Source organism: Vipera ursinii (genome assembly GCF_947247035.1).
Source record: "Vipera ursinii genome assembly, chromosome: 2".
NCBI lineage: Eukaryota > Metazoa > Chordata > Lepidosauria > Squamata > Viperidae > Vipera > Vipera ursinii.
Window position 1 is genome coordinate 140,306,845 of NC_139513.1, and position 20,901 is coordinate 140,327,745.

Sequence of the window (20,901 nt, forward strand, 5' to 3'; positions counted from 1 at the left end):
ATGATCCACTGGAGAAGGAAATGGAAACCCACTCCAGTATCTTTGACATGAAAACCCCATGGACAGTACCAAAAGGAAAAAAGATATGATGCTGGAAGATGAGCCCCTCAGGTCGGAAAGCATCCAATATGCTACTGGGGAAGAGCAGAGGGCTAGTACTAGTAGCACCAGAAAGAATGAAGTGACTGGGCCAAAGCCGAAAGGACGCTCAGCTGTGGATGTATCTGGTGGTGAAAGGAAAGTCTGATGCTGTAAAGATTTTTTCTGCATAGGAACTTGGAATGTAAGATCAATGAATCAAGGAAAGCTGGACGTGGTCAAACAAAAGATGACAAGACTGAACATTGACATCTTAGGAATCAGCAAACTAAAATGGACAGGAATGGGTGAATTTAATTCAGATGACCATCAGGTATACTACTGCGGGCAAGAATCCCTCAGAAGAAATGGAGTAGGCTTCATAGTCAATAAAAGAGCAGGAAAAGCAATACTGGGATCAGTGGCGTAGCGTGGGTTGTCAGCACCCGGGGCAAGGCAAGTAATTTGCGCCCCCTAACCTGTGGATTTTAGCACTCGAGTCTCTTCCACTAGCTCAGGAATTCTGGGAGTTGAAGTCCATGAGTCATAAAAGAGCCAAGGTTGCCTACCCCTGAGTTAGGTTCAAGGCAAAAAAGGGTCTCTGGAGAAGAGGGAAAATGCTAGTTTAAAACTGAAACAAGGCAACTTTAAGGTGCCTCAGCTGTGATTTAGGATGAGACAAAGAGAGGACATGGCGTTGAAAATGGTTAATGGGGCATGTTTGTTCCACTCTTAGTGGACGTCAGGATAAACCCCAGGAGAGAATGACCTTACAACAGATGTGAATAGGCTTGGACTACGTTTGTAGATTGAGTGCATACATCACATGGAGCGATGATGGGCTTCATCAAGATTTATGATCCCACAATTGGCTAGTTTTCTCCATCTTGTCCTAAACCCTGGATACCAACCACGGTTTATGGCTTAGCATGTGGCGTGGGGTTGACCCAACATGTTAGGCGACAAACAATGACTTCCAACTTACAATGCCTCAGCTTCCCAAGGTTATTCCAAAGCCGGAAAAGCCAACCAACCCACCCTGCAGCTTTGCCTGCTTAGGCTGAACCCCAGGAATTCATACTTGCTGCGGCGCCCGACCTATTTTCTGCCCAGACGCTGCTTATCCAAGCCAAGCCGCCTCCTTCTCTTTGGCACCTCACCCCAAAGATTCGCCGGCCTGGCTGGAAACTCTCGCTGCTGGCGACGTGTGTCGGGGGGGCGGTCCCGATCGCCGATGCACGGTTGGATCGGCAACCTGCCGATGCAGCTTTCGTTTCAGAGCAGGGACCCCTGGAGAGACGCTGCAGTGATCCTCCCCCCGCGGGAAATCCACCCTCTTTCAAGCCCCGCTGCGCCCCCCCGCCTTTGGCAACCCCGGGAGCGCCTTGGGAGAGCCTCCGCAGTGGAGCCCCGGGCTTGCAGGAGGGCCGCGCTCTGTGCACGCTCAGGAGCCGCCTTCTCCTTTGCGGGGGGGAGGAGGGAGAGAAGGCTTCCGTCCAGCACCGGAGCGAAGGCGGATTCCAGCCTCTGGCCCTCCTGGCGGGACCCGTCCTTACAAACGGCAGGAGTAAATAGGCGCCAACTGCGGCTGCCTGCAGCGGCGGCGGCAGAGAAGGGGGGGAGGGCAGGCAGGAAACAAGCCGGAACTTCAGCCAACCCGAAGGCGAGAGGGATTATGCCCTCTCGGGGAAGCGGAGGCCGCCTGGCAAAAGTTAAAGGAGCTCCAGCCGGGCTTGGCTCCCCGGAGCCTTCTAGGCCGGGCAAAGAAGAGCGCCTCCGACTTGTGGCCTATGGAGTTTTTCCGGTCGGAGCGGCCCGAAGGAGGAGTCACGCTGTGTGTTTGTGTGTGTGTGTGTGTGTGTGGCGCGCCGTGGGGCGTCAGGCCCTTCCCGGCTGGGGCTCCGGTGCCTCCGCCCTGCCGGATCCCGGCGCCGTCGAGCGCACCCCCCCAGATGTTGCGCCCGGTGCGGCCGCCCCCCCCTGCACCCCCCACGCTACGCCACTGACTGGGATACAATCCCCAAAATGACAGAATGATCTCAGTTCGAATCCAAGGCAAACCATTCAATATCACAGTAGTCCAAGTCTATGTCCCAACCAAAAGATAACCAGAATAACAGGCAAGTTTGGCCTTGGAGTACAAAATGAAGCAGGGCACAGGCTGATAGAATTTTGTCAAGAGAATACGATGGGCATAGCAAACACTCTTTTCCAACAACCCAAGAAATGGCTCTACACATGGACATCACCAGACAGTCAACACAGAAATCAGATTGACTATGTGCTCTGCAGCCAAAGATGGAGAAGCTCTATACAGTCAGTAAAAACAAGACCAGGAGCTGACTGTGGCTCTTACCATGAGCTTCTTGTTGCAAAATTTAGGCTTAAACTGAAGAAAGTAGGCAAAAGCACTAGGCCACTCAGATATGAACTAAATCATATCCCTGATGAATATACAGTAGAGGTGACAAATAGATTTAAGGAATTAGATCTGATAGACAGAGTGCCTGAAGAACTATGGATAGAGATTCGCAACATTGTGCAAGAAGTAGCAACTAAAACCATCCCAAAGAAAAAGAAATGCAAGAAAGCAAAATGGCTGTCTGAGGAAGCTTTGCAAATAGCTGAGGACAGGAGGCAAGCGAAAGGCAAGGGAGAAAAAGAAAGATACACCCAATTGAATGCAGAATTCCAGAGAATAGCTAGAAGAGATAAGAACGCCTTCTTAAATGAACAGTGCAAAGAAATAGAAGAAAACAATAGAATAGGGAGGACTAGAGATCTCTTCAAGAAAATTGGAGAGATGAAGGGAATGTTTCATGCAAAAATGGGCATGATAAAGGACCAAAATGGCAGGGACCTAACAGAGGCAGAAGAGTTTAAAAGAGGTGGCAAAATTACACAGAACTATACAAGAATGAGCTTAACATCCCAGATAATCACAATGAGGTGGTCACTGACCTCGAGCCAGACATCCTAGAATGTAAAGTGAAATGGGCCTTAGGAAAGCTGAGCAACAGCAAAGCTAGTGGAGGTGACAGTATTCCAACTGAGCTATTCAAAATCTTAAAAGACAATGCAGTAAAAGAGTTACACTCAATTTGCCAGCAAATTTGGAAAACTCAACAGTGGCCACAGGATTGGAAAAGATCAGTTTACATTCCAATTCCAAAGAAAGGCAGTGCCAAAGAATGTTCCAACTATCGTACCATTGCACTCATTTCACATGCTAGTAAAGTTATACTTAAAATCTTACAGGCTAGACTCCAGCAGTATGTGGATTGAGAACTACCAGAAGTACAGGCAGGATTTCGAAGAGGCAGAGGAACTAGAGATCAAATTGCCAACATATGCTGGATCATGAAGAAAGCTAGGGAGTTCCAGAAAAACATCTACTTCTGGCAACAGTGAGAACTGGACACAGAACCACTGACTGGTTCAAAATTGGGAAAGGAGTCTGGCAAGGCTGTATACTGTCACCCTGCCTGTTTAACTTATATTCAGAGCATATCATGAGAAAGGCAGGGCTAGATGAATCAAAAGTTGGAATTAAGATTGCCAGGAGAAATATCAACAACCTAAGATATGCAGATGATACCACTCTAATGGCAGAAAGTGAAGAAGAACTAAAGAGCCTCTTGTTGCTAGTGAAGAAGGAGAGTGCAAAACTTGGGTTGAAACTGAACATTAAGAAAACCAAGATCATGGCATCCGGCCCTCTCAATTCCTGGCAAATAGATGGGGAAGAAATGGAGGTAGTGACAGATTTTATTTTCCTGGGCTCCAAGATCACTGCAGATGGGGACTGTAGCCAAGAAATTAAAAGGCGCTTGCTCCTCGGGAGGAAAGCCATGGCAAATCTAGACAACACACTAAAAAGCAGAGACATCACCCTGTCAACAAAAGTGCGTATAGTCGAGGCTATGGTCTTCCCAGTTGCAAGGTATGGCTGTGAAAGCTGGACCATAAGAAAGGCTGAGCGCCAAAGAAATGAAGCCTTTGAACTATGGTGCTGGAGAAGACTCCTGCAAGTCCCTTGGACTGCAAGGCGATCAAACCAGTCAGTCCTAGAGGAGATCAACCCTGACTGCTCTTTAGAAGGCCAGATCCTGAAGTTGAAACTCAGATACTTTGGTCACCTAATGAGAAGGAAGGACTCACAGGAGAATAGCCTAATGCTGGGAAAGATTGAGGGCAATAGAAGAAGGGGATGACAGAGAATGAGGTGGCTAGATGGAGTCACTGAAGCAGTTGGCGTGAGCTTAAATGGACTCCAGAAGATGGTAGAGGACAGGAAGGCCTGAAGGAACGTTGTCCATGGGGTCGCGATGGGTCAGACACGACTTCAATACTTATGTAGCAACAATACTTATGTAAGGCTGTTGTAGAGAATCAGGAAGGAACCCACCAGAGTTTGCTCTGAATACTATCCTGTTTCACGGGACTTATGAAATGTTTCACTTCTCTTACTTATTTCATATAAGGAAATATCTCCATTTCTCTACAGCTATATAAATGTCAACCCTTTGAGTACACCAAACAACTCTGAAAATAGACCTCTGGTCCTTTACTTTTATTCTCCCCCAAAACTAGGAAGGATCTCCACCTTCCTCCTCCAGATTCAAATTTCACTTGTTAAACCTTTGTCTAGACTGCAGCTCTTCCTTCTGTCTTCCAAGGTCATTTCCAGATAGCATTACAGGAAGTCCTTGATTTAGTACCACAATTGAGGCCAAAATTTCTGTTGCTAAGCGAGACATTTGTTAAGTGAGTTTTGCCCCATTTTACGACTATTCTTGACCCAAGTGAATCATTGCAGTTGTTAAGTCAGTAACACAGTTAAGTGAATCTGGCCTCCCCATTGACTTTGCTTGTCAGAAGGTCACAAAAGGGGATCACATGAACCCAGGACATTGCAACTGTCATAAATATGAGTCAGTTGCCAAGCGGTTGTCTGAATTTTGATCACATGACTCTGGAGTGGTCGTAAGTATGAGACACATCATAAGCCACTTTTTTCAGTGCCATTGTGACTTCGAGCAGTCACTAAGCAAACTGGTGCAAAGCAGAGACTACCTGTATATCAAATGTAAAATAATTTTCTTATAATTCTCTGGTAAAATCTCATCTTAGCATTTGACAGTGTTAGATTTGTAACCTGGTGTCCCTGCTTTAGCTTCCCTAAATTTCCTTCCCAGGTTTCCTGAGTACGTGGAAGTTCAAGGAGAAATCTCCCAGCATCCTTTCCACCTGCTTAAGCAGAATGTCCAAATGGAATTGGTTGTGTCTGCCTCCATCTGAGCTCACTGCTTGCTTCTTAGAGGAGTTCTGCGGAAATGCAATGGGTGGAAAGGCATTGCATTAAGTGTAATCAAAACCCCAGGCCAAAATTATAATGGGATTTATGCAAATAGTTTTTCCACCTGAGATGCCAGGGAATTACTGTTTGTTTCTCACCTTGTTACACTGTTGTAACCTGAAAATGATCTTGCTTTTTACACTTTGCTCCATCAAATTGAGCCAGTGAGGGAACTGGGTTGCTCTCTCTCTCTCTCTCTCTCTCTCTCTCTCTCTCTCTCTCTCTCTCTCTCTCTCTCTCTCTCTCTCTCTCTCTCTCTCTCTGTGTGTGTGTGTGTGTGTGTGTGTTTGTGTGTGTGTGTGTGTGTGAGAGAGAGAGAGAGAGAGAGAGAGTCAACAGGATAAAAAGGACAGGTATGACTAGGTGGTTGGAATCCTATCTCATTTTACATATGGCATGATTTTCAATTGCCCAATTATGGCTGCCATTTTAATACTGTTGACCCACAACCTGAGGTTTCCTTGGCTGCATGCAAATCTATCTCCTTGCAGTGAGCTTTGATTTTCAGGCAGGCAAGCCATGTCAGCTCTCAGAATACTCCAGGTGGGATCAAAAATTTAGTCTGAGGCTCCTACCCTGCATGAAGAGAGGAAAGGGTTTCAAATCCATAGTTTTTAAAATTCTATTTTCTCCTTCAAACTGAGGCTGGTTAGACAATTCATTATCTGTGATAGATACTTTTTTAAAAAAAATTCTTGAGTTATATAATATTCCAGAATCAAGGAAGGCTATCTTCACTATCTTGTCTGCTCTTCCGTTTGATTATTTATCTAACTTTTTTTTTTTGGATATTCCATCCTTCTTGAAAAACTCATGGTCTCTGGAAGTATAGACAGTCCTCATTTGACTACTGCAATTGAGATCAGCAGTTCAGTTACTAAGTGATGCAGTTGTTAGGAAAACATCATGTGATCATGCTGGACTCATGATGTGGTCATTAAGCAAAATACCATGTGTTGTTAAACATACTGTAACATCACAAGACTGCAACTTGCGACTTCCTGCCAGCTTCCCCATTGATTTTGTCAGAAATCAGCTGTGAAGATTTTAAATAGCAATCATGTGATTGTGGGACACTGCAATAGTCATAAATGTTTTCCAAACCACCCAAATTGTGATCGTGTGACTGCAAGGATGCTGCAACAGCTGCAAGTTTAACCAGGCTTGAGTTCTTTGCAAATGATATACTCCTAGAAATTGGGCTGGCACAGTTGCTGTGTGTTTTTTTATTTCTTATTTAACCCAAAGTACCCTTCTTTTACTTCTGGTTCTTCTCAAGAGTGGTGAGTTCTTTCTTCTACTTCTTTACTTCCTCTTTTACTGCTTCAGGGGTTGAAAGAGATATAAAGTTCTGGTTCTAGCTCTTCTGGAAGCCTCAGCCATTATGATTTAATGCTGCTGTGGTGTGCCTTTGATGTTGTCTCTCCATCTTCTTCTAGGTCTGCCTTGTGTTCTTTGACCTTGTCCTCATTTTGTATATATTCCTTGTACAGTACAGAATCCCAAGACATCCTTTCAAGGTGAGCGAACTGCTTTATTTGCTGTTTTTGGAATGTAGTTTAGTATTCGTTCTATGCCAATTCTTTCTCTTATGATCTCATTTCCGATTTTATCTGTTCTGGTCACTCTAGCAGATTTCCTCAAAGTTCCATGTTCCAAAGGTGGTTTTTCAAAAGGCAATGGGCTTTCTTTGTTTTTCTTTGAAGACGTTTTGTTTCTCATCCAAGCAGCTTTTTCATCTCTTGGATGAATGACTAACTTTCATTTATGTTTATTGTAAGTGATCATTTTTCTCACTGGTAACATAAGGTGGGGATGAATATACTTTGCAGGATGAATATGCTTCTTTGTAATGATTGGTACTGCCTTATGTTGTAGGAGTGGAGCTATATTAAATCAAGTATTCCCAATACTTGGTTTGCCTTAGGCTTATTGCATCATATGTTAATCTCTTTGTTCATTTTCCATCTTCAGTGAATGTTGTACCTAGATATTTTCCTGGTGTTGTAATATGGTGGTTTTTCTCCAAATAAAGATTGTTTTGTTTTTGTTGCATATTTTTTCCTTGGCCCTTATGAGTCCAAAGAGTTCTCTCTCTCTCTCTCTCTCTCTCTCTCTCTCTCTCTCTCTCTCTCTCTCTCTCTCTCTCTCTCTCTCTCTCTCTCTCTCTCTCTCTTTCTCCCTCACACACACACACACACACACACTATGAAACACTGAAGAAAGATTTAGAAGATGTCAGTGAACCAGATAATTCAATCAAACGTTTTCAAATTTCAGGCTAAAACAGAGAAAACCATTGATTGTATGCAGAAGATCTCAGGCATTCAGAGAACTGTGGAAAAACCTTCCTGTAATCCTGAAATGTGGTTATTAGAGAATTTACAGTTACAGGACAAAAGAAGAAGAAGGGGGAAAAAAAGAAAGAAATCAGCCCAACAAGATAAAATGGCTATTTAGAGCAGGAGCTAAGCTTTTGTCTGTCACATTCAGACCCAACAATTTTGGCTGCCATTGCTATAGCACTGAAGTCCAATCAGTTGGCTGACCTCATGAATCTGGTAAATAAAATATAAAATAATTAAAATAAAATAGTGATTTAACTGCTTAGAAGAGATTATGGTGTAAATTGGCAGCCTCTTCTGTTTAATAAATGGGCAGCCTTTCTGATCAATAATGATTCTGCATGAAAATAGTGCAAGCTAGATTGTGGGAACGGCCAGAATTTGGCCTCCCAAGAATTTGGTTTCTCAGCCTTCAGGTTTCCCAACCCCCCTTAATTGACTTCCACGTGGGTTACAGTGAGAGCATACTCTCCTGGCTCACAGGCAGGCTGGCATGTGGGAGGTTTGGGAAACGCTATGATAAAGCTTTCTCATATATCTTTTAGTATCTTGTTTTTGTAATGATCTCATAGGCACCTGAGAAATTTTCACTATGTATCCAATTATGTATCCTATGTTGTATGAGACTGATGAAGTTTTTTGTAATGTTGGAGGTGAATAAAAGTTCAGCGGGCAGTTGCTCCAGAGGTTTTTTTGGAGACGAGGCTGCCTGGCTGGTTCAGAGCTTTCTATCGACCCAGGTCTGAATTCCTTTCCCTTTGTCTGAATTTCTTTTCCCTTCAGTAGATCTGATAGGTGGACATTGGAGGACTGGCTGCATCTATTCGAGCTTCCAAGGGAGTCAAAAGGCATGTATTTTCCCTGTCCCATTCCATTATGTAATTTCAATTTTAACCTCCCTAGAGCAATATTCCATCTTCCATCTCTAGATCTCAATGAATTTTCATGCTATTACATCATACTGAAGCTGACATCCAAGTGAGGCTGTGATGAAACTTCTGTCAATGCTGCTAACATCAGATGTTCTTGCTTGACAACAGATGGAACTGCAGCCATTTACCTCTATTGCTTTTAGAGTTAGTTGATGCTGGGAAGTGGGAATGTGAATGAGAGTCCAGCTAGTCATAACAATAATAAATTAGTTGTGTGAACCCAAGGTCATTGGGCCCAGAGTTGATAGAGTTTTGGCGGGCTGGAGAGCTGGGGAGAAAGCCTGTGCTTCAAGCTAATTGGGGAATATGATTTATGACTGTTTATTGGAGGAGGGAATTGTACTTTGTTACTTTGTGTCCAGGGGAGGGGAATTTAGTTTTTGGTTTCAACTATGTAGTGCCAATAAATTCTTTAAGGTAAACAATGCCTCAAAGTTTTTTTGAAGAGTTTCATCTGTTGGAACCATGACAACTTCCATGAACTGGTGTTATTTTACCAGATCCAAATGCTGGAAATTAACCATGCAACCATATGTTTGGACAATCAACACCATCCAAATTGAACAAGTAAAGACCTTGAATACATAGGTATCTATTTCCAGTCTTGTGTCTCTTGGAAACTTCAGTCCTCAAATCTTGTTCTCTATGCACAAAAAGCTTCTAATGCAATAAGCAGATACACAAATGGTAATAGCCAAACAATGTCCCTGCAGTAATTAAACTTTTCAAAGTAAAAGCACTAAGTCTTTTGCAGTATGACACACAGTGCTGTGCAGTGCTTTTTTTGTAAAAGAAAAAGGTGCCGGAACTCACACATGTCATACAACCCACCTTGCCTACCTTACAAGGTTCCATCCAAAAAAAGGTGCCGGAACTCCGTTCTGGGCATTCTATGACAATAAAAGCCCTGGTGCTGTGTATATAAAGATAATCAGAAACAGCTCAGTCTAGATTTCTGATATCTCTGCTCCAGGGTCCTCCCTCTGTTGCAAATGCCCTTCTCTGGCTAGAATTTGGATGATTTTCTTTTGAGATCCATTTGAGGATCTGACAGTTAAAATTTGGATTCAGTTATGGGGGGATTCTACTTTACTTTAGTCTACTTTATCTAGATAGACCAATATGATTCCCTGTGAAAGAAGCAAATAATATCTCTTTTCTCAGCATTGGGCTGAAACAAAACCTGGAGAGAAAATAGGGAAGGTTTTAACTCTGAAAAAAATGGTGTCTACAATAAATTTGATGGAACAAGGGATAATGTTCTTCCTATGTCCCTATGAGAAATAATGTTCTATAAGGTGATTCATAATATTCATAAATATTAGAACAATGACACTTGGGTTTGCATTTGAGGTGTAAATATTCTCATGATTCAGGAAGAGATCTACAGGTTTGAATTCCATTAGGATAGGAATAAGAATGCGAAAAATGTAAACAGGCAACTTACATCTACAAGCAAATCTAGGAAGAAAAAACCCTAATTTAGTCAGAAGATAGAGTGGGATGAGTAATTAGTGGATTTGAATCCAGGAGGATATAAATTTGGGTATCAGTCTTAATAGTGAGAACCTGGCAACTGTTCATGAATTGCAATCAAGTCCCAGTCCAAGCCTTTTCACGTAAAGATTCTAGGAAACTACAGTCAAGTTTTGCTTCCCAACAGGAAGCTTGATGTTAAGAAGATCAGAAGATTTATTATCACTGGCACAGAATTATTACAGCCAGAAAAATGTATTTTTAGAAGAGAATAACTAATACTTTGTTTGAGGGCTTTGCATACCTAGAACCTATTAGCTATAACTGGAATAGTGAACAACTTAGGCAGTGGGACTACACTTGGACTGTCCACTCCTGTAATTCTTTTTCTCAGGCTAAATTAATTAATATTGATAAAATGGGGAAAACTCACACCTATCCAGATCACTTCCAAACAGGCCTTGGGCATGGGCATTGGCACTTTTCAGTGCCGTTATAACTTCAAACAAATGATTGTAAGCTGAGAAGTACCTGTATTAGACTTTCATGCACATACTGTTATCCTTCTGGAAGCTTTTAAAAGCACGAAGTAGATGGTGATTGATCAATGCAGTTTAAGCAGTAACTATTAGGAAGTTAATGTATCTGTGGGGAAATTGTGAAGCTGAGAGTATCGGTTATTTATAGTTTGTTTTGTACTATTTACTGTAGATGTTTTAATTTAATGTATAATTCTGTCTTATATTTGTGATTAATCTCCAAGAGTACTTTGTAATCTAGTAGTCTACAAATGTAACAAATAAGTTGTCAAGTTTCCAACGTATGGGCTTTTCAAGTGACTTTGAGGCATTGTTTACCTTAAAAGTCCTTTATTAGCCTAATACACTGGCAAATGCTTGCTCGAAGGAAGCTGGAATCTGAAATCTCCGCCCATTGCACAATATATTAAAACACAATTCTCCACCTTTCTAATTTTGTCATTAATCATATTCTCCAATTAATTTAAAGAATCAGTTTCCCTTCCATTAGAAAACTTGCCAAGGTCTTATCTTCTTTAGTCAGAGATGGCCTTGAAAGTACAATCCTACTCATCCCCCCTCCCAACCTTAAATTCAATCTCTTAAAGCAATACACAAGTTTAACATTTGAAATGGCTACTTCTTCATCTCTTGTCAAGCAATAACATTCAATGTTAGCAGCGTTGACATAAGTAGCTAAGCATTTCCTTATGTTTTTTGGACTCAACTTGGAATATAGATGCAATAACCAGAATTAAAAATGACTAATAATCTCAGCTCAGTTTCCTCTGTAACATGCTATCATCACTTAGCAAAATATTTATATACTTGTGTACCTACAATCCACTATGTTTTTGACCAGTTTAATGATTCAAGGTTACTAATGATACTTCTCTGGAAATATCATTTCAGGAAGTATTTTTCTGGACTTGCGGGGGGAAAGGAAACCTCCCTGATTTAAGCAGTAGCTCTCTGATTCATTTATTCAGCAAATAAAAAGCATAATATAATATAATAATATAATAATATAATATAATATAATATAATATAATATAATATAATATAATATAATATAATATAATATAATATAATATAATATAATATAATATAATATAATATAATATAATATAATATAATATAATATAATATAATATAATATAATATAATATAATATAATATAATATAATATAATATAATAATTAATATTATAATATAACATAACATAACATAACATAACATAACATAACATAACATAACATAACATAACATAACATAACATAACATAACATAACATAACATAATATAATAATTAATATAATATAATATTGTTGTTGTTGTTAGTTGCGAAGTCGTGTCCGACCCATCGCGACCCTATGGACAATGTTCTTCCAGGCCTTCCTGTCCTCTACCATCTTCTGGAGTCCATCTAGGCTCATGCCTACTGCTTCAGTGACTCCATCCAGCCACCTCATTCTCTGTCATCCCCTTCTTCTATTGCCCTCAATCTTTCCCAGCATTAGGCTCTTCTCCAGTGAGTCCTTCCTTATCATTAGGTGGCCAAAGTATTTGAGTTTTAGCTTCAGGATCTAGCCTTCTAAACAGCAGTCAGGGTTGATCTCCTCTAGGACTGACAGGTTTGATTGCCTTGCAGTCCAAGGAACTCGCAGGAGTCTTCTCCAGCACCATAGTTCAAAGGCTTCAATTCTTTGGCGCTCAGCCTTTCTTATGGTCCAGCTTTCACTGCCATACATTGCAACTGGGAAGACCATAGCCTTGACTATACGCACTTTTGTTGACAGGGTGATGTCTCTGCTTTTTAGTGTGCTGTCTAGATTTGCCATGGCTTTCCTCCCAAGGAGCAAGCGTCTTTTAATTTCTTGGCTACAGTCCCCATCTGCAGTGATCTTGGAGCCCAGGAAAATAAAATCTGTCACTACCTCCATTTCTTCCCCATCTATTTGCCAGGAATTGAGAGGGCCAGATGCCATGATCTTGGTTTTCTTAATGTTTAGTTTAAACCCAACTTTTGCACTCTCCTTCTTCACTCGCAACAAGAGGCTCTTTAGTTCTTCTTCATTTTCTGCCATTAGAGTGGTATCATCTGCATATCTTAGGTTGTTGATGTTTCTTCCGACAATCTTAATTCCAACTTTTGATTCATCTAGCCCTGCCTTTCTCATGATGTGCTGTGCATATAAGTTAAATAGGCAAGATGACAGTATACAGCCTTGCCGGACTTCTTTCCCAATTTTGAACCAGTCAGTGGTTCCGTGTCCAGTTCTCACTGTTGCTTCTTGGCTCGCATATAGATTTCTCAAGAGATGAATAAGATGGTCTGGTATGCCCATCTCTTTAAGGACTTGCCACAGTTTGTTATGATCCACACAATCAAAGGCTTTAGCATAGTCAATGAAGCAGAAGTAGATGTTTTTCTGGAACTCTCTAGCTTTCTCCATGATCCAGCATATGTTAGCAATTTGATCTCTAGTTCCTCGGCCTCTTCGAAATCTTGCCTGTACTTCTGGTAGTTCTCGATCCACATACTGCTGGAGTCTAGCTTGTAGAATTTTAAGCATAACTTTACTAGCATGAGAAATGAGTGCAATGGTGCGATAGTTTGAACATTCTTTGGCACTGCCTTTCTTTGGAATTGGAATGTAAACTGATCTTTTCCAATCCTGTGGCCACTGTTGAGTTTTCCAAATTTGCTGGCAAATTGAGTGTAGCACTTTTACTGCATTGTCTTTTAAGATTTTGAATAGCTCAGCTGGAATACTGTCACCTCCACTAGCTTTGTTGTTGCTCAGCTTTTCTAAGGCCCACTTCACTTCACATTCTAGGATGTCTGGCTCGAGGTCAGTGACCACCTCATTGTGATTATCAGGGACGTTAAGCTCATTCTTGTATAGTTCTTCTGTGTAATTTTGCCACCTCTTCTTAATCTCTTCTGCCTCTGTTAGGTCCCTGCCATTTTGGTCCTTTATCATGCCCATTTTTGCATGAAATGTTCCTTTCATCTCTCCAATTTTCTTGAAAAGATCTCTGGTCCTCCCTATTCTATTGTTTTCTTCTATTTCTTTGCATTGTTCATTTAAGAAGGCATTCTTATCTCTTCTAGCTATTCTTTGGAATTCTGCATTTAATTGGGCATATCTTTCTTTTTCTCCCTTGCCTTTCACTTCCCTCCTTTCCTCAGCTATTTGCAAAGCTTCCTCAGACAGCCATTTTGCTTTCTTGCATTTCTTTTTCTTTGGGATGGTTTTGGTTGCTACCTGTTGTGCAATGTTGCGAACCTCTGTCCATAGTTCTTCAGGCACTCTATCAGATCTAATTCCTTAAATTTATTTGTCACCTCTACTGTATATTCAACAGGGATATGATTTAATTCATACCTGACTGGCCTAGGGCTTTTCCCTACTTTCTTTAATTTAAGCCTAAACTTTGCAACAAGAAGCTCATGGTCTGAGCCACAGTCAGCTCCTGGTCTTGTTTTTACTGACTGTATAGAGCTTCTCCATCTTTGGCTGCAGAGCATATAGTCAATCTGATTTCTGTGTTGACCGTCTGGTGATGTCCATGTGTAAAGCCGTCTCTTGGGTTGTTGGAAAAGAGTGTTTGCTATGACTATCGTATTCTCTTGACAAAATTCTATCAGCCTGTGCCCTGCTTCATTTTGTACTCCAAGGCCAAACTTGCCTGTTATTCCAGTTATCTTTTGGCTTCCTACTTTAGCATTCCAATCCCCCATGATGATAAGGACATCATTTTTGGGTGTTAATTCTATAAGGTGCTGTAGGGCTTCATAGAACCGGTCAATTTCATCCTCTTCAGCACCGGTGGTTGGGGCATAAACTTGGACTTCTGTGATATTGAATGGTTTGCCTTGGATTCGAACTGAGATCATTCTGTCATTTTGGGGATTGTATCCCAGTATTGCTTTTCCTATTTTTTTATTGACTATGAAGGCTACTCCATTTCTTTAATATAATAATATAATATAATATAATATAATATAATATAATATAATATAATATAATATAATATAATATAATATAATATAATATAATATAATATAATATAATATAATATAATATAATATAATATAATATAATATAATATAATAAGCAGGCAAGCAGAGCGCGGAGGTCTGCTTCTTTCTGCAGCGGAAAGAAGCAGGCAGGCAGGGCGCAGAGGTCTGCTTCTTTCCGCAGCGGAAAGAAGCAGGCAAGCAGGGCACGGAGGTCTGCTTCTTTCCGCAGCGGAAAGAAGCAGGCAGGCAGGGCGCGGAGGTCTGCTTCTTTCCGCAGCGGAAAGAAGCAGGCAAGCAGGGCACGGAGGTCTGCTTCTTTCCGCAGCGGAAAGAAGCAGACCTCCGCACCCTGCTTGCCTGCTTCTTTCTGCTGCGGAAAGAAGCAGACCTCCGCTGCGGAAAGAAGCAGACCTCCGCGCCCTGCCTGCCTGCTTCTTTCCGCTGCGGAAAGAAGCAGACCTCCGCGCCCTGCTTGCCTGCTTCTTTCCGCTGCGGAAAGAAGCAGACCTCCGTGCCCTGCTTGCCTGCTTCTTTCCGCTGCGGAAAGAAGCAGACCTCCGCGCCCTGCCTGCCTGCTTCTTTCCGCTGCGGAAAGAAGCAGACCTCCGCGCCCTGCCTGCCTGCTTCTTTCCGCTGCGGAAAGAAGACCTCCGCGCTCTGCTTGCCTGCTTCTTTCCGCTGCGGAAAGAAGCAGACCTCCGCGCCCTGCCTGCCTGCTTCTTTCCGCTGCGGAAAGAAGCAGACCTCCGTGCCCTGCCTTCCTGCTTCTTTCCGCTGCGGAAAGAAGCAGACCTCCGCGCCCTGCCTGCCTGCTTCTTTCCGCTGCGGAAAGAAGCAGACCTCCGCGCCCTGCCTGCCTGCTTCTTTCCGCTGCGGAAAGAAGCAGACCTCCGCACCCTGCCTGCCTGCTTCTTTCCGCTGGGGAAAGAAGCAGACCTCCGCGCCCTGCCTGCCTGCTTCTTTCCGCTGCGGAAAGAAGCAGACCTCCGTGCTCTGCCTGCCTGCTTCTTTCCGCAGCAGAAAGAAGCAGACAGGCAGGGCACGGAGGTCCGGAGACCTGCCGACGTTTGGGGAGGTTTGGGGAGGTGCGCGCGCACCTCCCCAAACCTCCCCAAACTTCGGCAGGTCTCCGGACGGCGGCGGCTTGGGAGAGGTGCGCGCGATCCTGGAAGCACCGAAGCAAGTCCTCGGTAAGCTCCGGGCGGTCACTTGCTTCGCGTCTCCTGAGGGAAGGGGGGGCGACTGGAGCAGGTATGTTTCCTCGCCTGCTGGGCGCCGCGATTTGCCCGGGGAACGTGCGGGCCCCGAATGGCAGCGTGGAGCGAGGAAGCGGACAGCCAGGGCTTCCCCAAGAGCCGCGGCCACACAGGGTATTCCTGTGTATTCAGGCTTGCAAAATGGCGGATCGAGCCTCTGCTGGCGGCAGAGGCTTGCAGAGCGCGGATCGGCTTATACTCGAGTCACCAACTTTTTCCAGTTTTTGGGGGTGAAATTGGGGGTCTCAGCTTATACTCGAGTCGGCTTATACTCAAGTATATACGGTAATATAATATAATAATATAATATAATATAATATAATATAATATAATATAATATAATATAATATAATATAATATAATATAATATAATATAATATAATATAATATAATATAATATAATATAATACAATATAATATAATGCATTCCCAATAGAATAGATTTCAGTCTTGGATTTAGATATGAGAAACATGTATTCAGAATTGGGCTCAGACATGAAAATGACTTGGCTAGCTGGAAAATCATGCTAGATCTTAGGTTTGTTGTAAGGATGTAATAAGCGTTATGTGTATCACTGCTCTAAGCTCCTTGGAGAAATAATGGAATATTGTGTGACAAATAAATATCGTATGCCATTTCATTGCCGCAGAGGTCATCGGGAGCTTTTCAAAAACTCATTAGTCTTTACCAAGCCTCTGCTGCAATTGTGATGCCAGAACAAACCAGCAGCATCAGCTTTTGAGCTGTTGAAAGGTTCAAGGGATTTCCTTTTATGTGCTTTTCCACAAACTCAGGATCTAATTTTGCATCTCTGTTTAGCCTAAGAGTAGACAATGACTTTGGAGGGCTATTGGATGGTACATTTAGAAGGACAATGATCGTATTCATTAGTAAAATGCTAATCTATCAGTACGGTTGTGAGGTGGTCTTGCAAATAGCTCAGTTAAAGGGCTCTGGGTTTCATCATGCTGTTTCAAGAACAAACTGAATTCATTAGGAACAGTACAATATTTAAATAGGAGGACAACCTGTAAGTTGTATTTTTTTTATTTCAAGAGAATGGCATTGATCTGCGTGCAAGGCAAATATACTGCCAAGGCTGGCTTCAAGTTTGATATAGACTTGGGTCAAGTGCATTCTGGAGGGCTGTTTCCACTGTCAATGTGCCTTGGCAGTCCTTGGCTAAGTAACAATTTCATTGGGGTCTGGTTTGGGCAAGAAATAACTACAGCTTTTACTTGAAACAAATTAATTTTAATTTATGTGTTAAATAGTGATCCAACTTTACAAAATAAAAACAATTTGCTTGGAAATATGCCAAGAAAGACTACACCTCTAATAAACTATAAAAGCATATTTCCAATGGGAAGGATGATCTTCTCATTTTTATATCATTCTTGATATCTGAGCTTTATCTATACAAATGAATATTGTATGCCATTTCATTGCTGCAGAGAGAGAGCAATGATAATGATGGAAGACAGCCAATATTAATGACAATGACAGAAAAGTGCCAATATCATTCATCAAAACTGGGCGGGGAAGAAAAGGACTTTCTTTGCTTTAAATTGGCTTCTCTTAAACTGCTCTTAAAATGGTGCAACCTGTAGCATATAGGCAGTCTATAAATTGCTTTTGGAAATCTCTCCCAGCTTAGCTGTACCAAGACAGTAATGACAGCCTGTATTTTCTCCTCTTCCTTTTCCCTCCATTAAAAAGTGAAGGTCAGATCAGAAGATAAGCTCTACAGAAAAACATTATCCCCTCCAGGCATCCATACTACGTACTCCTTTGAAAGGCAAACTCAGTATATACAACAAACCAACAAAAATAATGCTTAGGCGTCATATAGGGCTCTAGAACTGTCACTTGATTTGGAATGTAATGCACAATTTTCCATGAAACTGGTAAGTCTGCTCAGAAAAGACTTGTAAAGAGGCACTCTCTGGCAAGAACAATTCATTGTGTCTCCTCTGGGGCTCCCAGTCCACACTTTGAGTAATACTGCTGCAGGCAATAGTATATCCATAGTATTATAAGAAATTAAAGGTATTGCTAAATCTAGCCAGCTGGTACATCTTTATTTTTTTAAAAAATGTGGGGAGAATCTGGGGCTGGTCTCTTGCCAAGATGTTGGGGCTTAGAATACCAGATGCTGCTACCAGCCTTGCATAATGTATTTACAGCAAAGGATCTGATCCGCCAAAACAAATGCTGCCCATTAGGCATATGTTGTTGCCTGCTAGTGCTTGACATTAACTTTCCCAGATTTTTCTGAAATCCCAGACAGTTAAGAAAAACATCCTCTTGAGGGTTGTGTTCAGAAGGACGTTGTATGCCCTCACAGCTGCACCTGTTATGGAGACAGTCTTCAAAATGAGATAAATAAACGAGAATGTCATGACTAAGAATCTGTTTCTTACCTCCCTCTGCATATTTTGGAGTCATAAAAGTTACTCTTTATCAGTTCTATGTACCTGCCCAACCCCACAGATGCCAGCTGTCCTTGTTTTTGTTTGGTGAGAACATTTTGTTAGACAAGTTTCTGAATTACAAGCTGTTTTTAATTCTAGTTCACCAATTTGGTGATAATATTCCAGACCAGAATATTTTTTTCAAACTTGGCAATTTTAGGATGTGTGGATTTCAACTCCCAGAATTCCCATGCTGGGAATTTTGGCCATTTAGTCTTCAATCCCTGCATTCCTGGAAGTAAATATCATTCAAGCTAATGTTAAAGTCCATTCAAAAGAGACTCCATTTAATTAAAGAACCTCCTCTTAACCTCTAGATGGCGACAAGAGAAGGATATCATCTTGTCTGCCTAGATCAGGGGTAGGCAACCTTGGCTCTTTTATGACTCGTGGGCTTCAACTCCCAGAATTCTTGAGCCAGCCAAGTCCACGAGTCATAAAAGAGCCAAGGTTGCCTACCCCTGGCCTAGAGTAATGCTCACTGGAACTTCTGCAAAAAGAAGTTGGGGTTCTTCTGCTGGCAGTGATAGCAGTTTAAGAGAAACTAGTCCCCCTGACTTGGCAAAAATTCACCTAAAATGATAAAACAGTCATGGGGACAATTGTGGGACACTGTAAACAACTATAAATGTCGGCTACTTGCTAAGTGCTTGAAATGTGGTCACATGACTGGGGGCAGCCATTAGCACTTTGGAACCAGGTTATAAGTACCTGTCAGGAGCTCTATCTTAATTTCAAACAGTCACTAAGTGAACTTTTAGTACCTGTACTTTACTGGTAGTTTTCAACTTACAACCATTTGTTTAGTGACCATTCAAAGTTACAATAGCACTGAAAGACCATTTCTGACCATTTTTCACACTTATGACCATTTCAGCATCCCTATGGTCATGTGATGCAAATTCAGACTCTTGACAACTGGCTCATATTTATGATGGTTGCAGTATCCTGAGCTCATGTGATCCCATTTTGTTACCTTCTGACAAGCAAATGGGGAAGCCAGATTCACTTAACAACCATGATACTAACTGAAAAACTGCAGTGGTTCACTTCACATCTGTAGCAAGAAAATGGGGCAACACTCACTTAATAAACATTTTGCTTAACAAGAGAAATTTTAGATTCAGTTGTGGCTGTAAGTCAAGGACTATCAGTACTATTGTGGCATAACATACATACCTACTTAGCTTCCAATTTCTTTTATTAAAAAAAATAAAATCTCTTCAGCAGTCAGTGAAGTTGACATGGGCCACTTCCTCTTCCTAACCTATTTTTAACAGACAAGCATTAAAAAGCATTCCTGTCAAAAGGATAAGTTAGCTTTGCACATAGTTATAATTTTATTCCCAGAAAATATGCATTCTTTTTTATGAATAGAAATCTAGTATGGGTACATGGGAAAGATATATGACTCTCTTTTATAAGAAAATATGTATTACAGCCCTCAGGCTCATGCTTAATAATAATTTTAAAAGTTTGTTCACACCTACTGAATCTCTTTTCCGAAATGAGGAAATAACGCTCATCATATATTTCATGACATAGATCTGCTCCCTAATGCTGCTTATCAGGACCAACTGGAGAAAAATAACTCTTAAATGATGCCACATTAAATATTTGAAATTATAAAAAAGGATATTTCCAGCATAGACTGTTATTATAGCCTTATGGGGAAATACTCTTTGTGGGAACAGAGATGTGGAGTAATGGAAATATGAGCTGATTTGCTTGAGGCATTGAAATTGCTACATCATTGCTCAATATAATCTGTCACTCGAGACATTTATAGCATGTTTTTAGAGAAAAGTATATGATTAATGCCAGTACAGTCCATTGTGAATCAATGTTTGAGCAATGTAGAATAAAGACAAATTAGTGGGAGTCATGATAACCCTTTGTGGTAAAACATTAGGTGGTAATTAAAAAGGGTCATTTACCAATTTAAAATCATAACATTAGAATATCTCTTCTACAGTAGCTATGGCTGCTCAGCCCCTGCTGTTTGCTTGGAAATTCTAAATGTTTTTACCTTGAGAGATTCAAATCTGGAGGGATTGGACAAAATTATTCACATGGCTTAAAACCAGGATGACAAATGCTTAGGGAACGTAGTATCTGACCTGCTTCTCAAGGCCTGTAGTCCCTTCTTCCTCTCTCTGGTCCTACTAACATGAATGCTTGAAAATGTTGATATACCTTGGACTGTAGCCAACCATTGAGCTCTATATCTTAAACCATTTAAAATTTCTCAAATATTTTGAAATGATTGATGCCGCAGAGTCATTTCTGCAAAACACCTATTTATTGATTCCACCATCAAAGCTGACATCAGCCAGAGCATAGGAGAACTCAGAGAAGTAGTGCAAGATCAGAAGATGTGGAGAGACCTGGATAACAGAATTACCAAAAGTCAGACACAACTGAAAAGATAT